Source organism: Coptis chinensis, chromosome 9, assembly GCF_015680905.1.
Source record: "Coptis chinensis isolate HL-2020 chromosome 9, ASM1568090v1, whole genome shotgun sequence".
NCBI lineage: Eukaryota > Viridiplantae > Streptophyta > Magnoliopsida > Ranunculales > Ranunculaceae > Coptis > Coptis chinensis.
This window is the reverse complement of record NC_141464.1, coordinates 1422873-1426119: the sequence shown is the minus strand read 5'-3', so window position 1 is coordinate 1426119 and position 3247 is coordinate 1422873. Positions and strand designations below refer to the sequence as shown.

The 3247-nt window shown below is 33.1% G+C and overlaps 1 long non-coding RNA gene across 1 annotated transcript; it reads left to right on the top strand.

Annotated features, from left to right (window-relative positions):
• The first annotated feature begins 205 nt into the window (after positions 1-205).
• LOC147474359 (uncharacterized) lies at positions 206-2983 on the top strand. Its single transcript, XR_015208075.1, has 5 exons — positions 206-357; positions 909-1362; positions 1562-1611; positions 1776-1860; positions 2667-2983. It is a non-coding gene; the product is annotated as an uncharacterized LOC147474359 (long non-coding RNA).
• The last annotated feature ends 264 nt before the right edge of the window (positions 2984-3247 follow it).

Sequence of the window (3247 nt, the reverse complement as noted above, 5' to 3'; positions counted from 1 at the left end):
TCACCAAGGTCTTAAGATCTTTTCGCGGGAGTTCACGCACTACACCAGAGTGGTCAATTCCTAACATACCACTTTTTTCATTTCTAACGGATATATCTGTTACCAATTTTCTTACGAATATATCTGTTACTTATCAAGTTTTTCGTTAGTATATATCCCAATTTATGTTTTTTGACCTAGCTTTTAATATGTTTTACCGAGAAAAAAAAGAAAATAAAACAAAAGCCAAAAGCTTTTCTCCTCAAATGGTTTAATAAGGCTGAACCATGTTTATCATCATGATCTATCACTCGAAGAAGAGGAATGGCTCGTCTTTTCTAAAGAACAGAGGTACACAGTAGCAGTCTCTCTACGAAGGTACGCAATTTCTCTCTCTACTTAATTTTAGGGTTTTCAATTCGAAAAAAAAAAAAAAAAACAACAACTTTTTCACATGTTCCAAATCACTGCAATAAGTATTATTTTTTTTCAAAACCCTAGATTTAATTCGATTGTTTTTTCGTAAATTGAGAGTGGTTATACTCAAAACCCTAGGTTTTGAAGTAACTCCACATGTTCTTGTTTGAAAAAGATTCGAACTTTAACTTTGAATTGTGTTACTTTGATTTATGATTCGAAATTGAGGAAAGGGTTGTTTTTGTTTTAGTTGAATTGGCAGTTGAGCTGAGGGTTTTTATTTTTTATTAGTTTGAGTGTAAAGTTGTTAAATGATTGGAGGGATATGGTTTGAGCTACTTATTAAGTTGATCTTTACTAGTTTTAGTTTTCAATGAGCACGAGGCATACAACGGATTAAATTGAGTTACTTCATTATTATTTATACTGTTGTAATTGGTATATTTGTCCATTAAGTTCAAATTGTATTGCTGGAGATGTCAGTGTTAGTAAAAAAGATTGCTATATTTCAGTTCGGGAGCGTTCCTTTCTTTGCTGAATAGTTCAGAAGATATTCTACTAGAGTAACTGTGTTCGTGGTCTGGTGGATATTATCTTCTTGCGAGCTAAGGTTTCAATAGAGAAGATCAAGACATTCTTCAGCTTCATTTTCCGGGTTATAGAAGATCAGAGGGGATAATCCCGACCTTGTAACTTGAGTAATTTAGTCGACACCTTGCTGGAGGCTGCTGTATTATTTAAGCGGACATATATCTGATTTTGGAGGTTATTTTGGGTTGGAGGAAGTTTGTTTCCATGATTGATGCTCACACACATTGTGGCGAGTTATGATGGACTATAGATTTTTGTGGTTTTTTTAATGGCACTAAATCTAGTGGCAGTCTTCAGCAACTGAGAAGTATCCACTTATCAATATCTCCGATAATATAAATCAATATCTCCGATAATATGTTGTCACCAGAACAGGTGAACTACTTTAACAGATCATTACTTGACTCTTAAATTATATTCAATCTTGCCATGGCAGCACACACACACACAAAGCAGAATTTAAGAAAACAGGTCATACTCCTTGGTTCCTTCCTTGTACAGCTGTCAGTTAAAAGCTTTTATGCCTATGGTTCTTCACATATCCCTAATGATTGTCTTGATTTTGGTATTTCAGGATGCATTGCTCAAGAAACTTCTTCACCAAGACTTCCTATCGAATAATAAGTATGGTTTTATGTTTTTATCATGGTTAGATAGCATGTTTTTTATATTTTTATCATTGGATTATATGAGGCGAGTAACTACTTCTAAGTTTCATTGCTTGTTTGCCTTGAAATTTTGTACTAATCAAGTGTCATTTTGTTTCATTTTTTCCCCTTATTTTTTAGGCTCACAACGAGTAGCCCTGTTCCATTATGCTGCCTCAATTCTGTTTTTGATCCTTGCAATTGTAATATGCAATGCAAAACTAAGGTAGGTTCCAAAATCGATCTTTTAACTATGCTATTTGTGAAGTGGATATAATTTATGTTATTGAGTACTTAAGTTTGTTAACAAATGCTTGCAACCATTCTATGGTTTTAAATCCAGATTTACATACAAATGATTTTGAATTGTTTTCCATTTTTTAAGTAGTGGCAGTAGTGTATCTTATTTATTTGTCTTGTGTCTTAGACCAACATTACAACAATGTGGACAATACACTGGGCTTACGTTCGTTTTAATTGCATCACTTGCACTTCAGTAAGAATAATCAGCTCATGCATGTATTAAACATGTACCCCTTAGCCAGCAAGCTTGATGTGTCGATAATGGCATCATCTCGTATTTGGTCATTGTTGTAGGCTCTATCTTAAAAAGGTAGTTTATTCCTCGTGTTCTATGTTATTCAGGTCTGTCCATCCTTTAAATCTTGAACCCCAACATACTTGACTAAGGCAGCAATATTATTTTTGAAGGATATGCACTGTTTTTGGTCGGTTTACAAGTATTGTTTTTTTGTTGCTTTTTCTTCAATTTCAAAGTGAAGATTATAGGATCAAGTCAATGGGTCCATTTGGCAAAAGCTCCAACTAAAGGAAGAAAAAAATATTCTTACGGAAACTTAGGCCACTTGACTGAATGATTCCATCTGCTTATGTGGTAACTCAAAGTTAAACATTATACTTGTAAAGTACACTACTACTACTTATATTTATTCTTAGGTTTATAGCTCTTTTGCTATTAGTTATTAATAATGATAACACAGCTTATGGTTTTTGTTTCCCTCATTTGATCAGGAGGCGTTAGATACTGTTCAACTTTGTAAATATGATCAAGAGAGTACATTTGCTATGCTTGCTTCTGTGCTATAGCTAGGAAACATTTCTGTTCAAGTAATTGACAATGAGAACCATGTGCTTGTTAGGTTTGTCAATATATGACTATCTGTATATGGTAGAAATGAATCAAGGAAGGAAGTAGGAAAACTCATTGTGAGACTTTGTTTTTGTTTCAATGTAAATTGTGATTTGGATTGGAGGCTTTGTTTCTTTGTATGTAAATTGAGATTTGGATTGGTGGTTTTATTTCAATAAAGTTTAATTAGTTATTGGTTTTTCTTGTTATTCATTTGTTGCTTGAGTTGTTGTGTAGATATTTATGTGAGATGGAATAGTCAAATGTGGAATAATTAAATTTGCAGGGTGGAAAAAATTTGACCTAGGATTTTTTTTTTTTTTTTACTGGCTACAGTTTACTAATGGATATTTTAGTTACAAACAATAGTTAGTAAATAGCACATTCATTACTAACGGATATATCCGTTAGAAATGAGAAATTTAATCGAGCCATCCACAGTTGGCTATCTGTTACAAAGAAT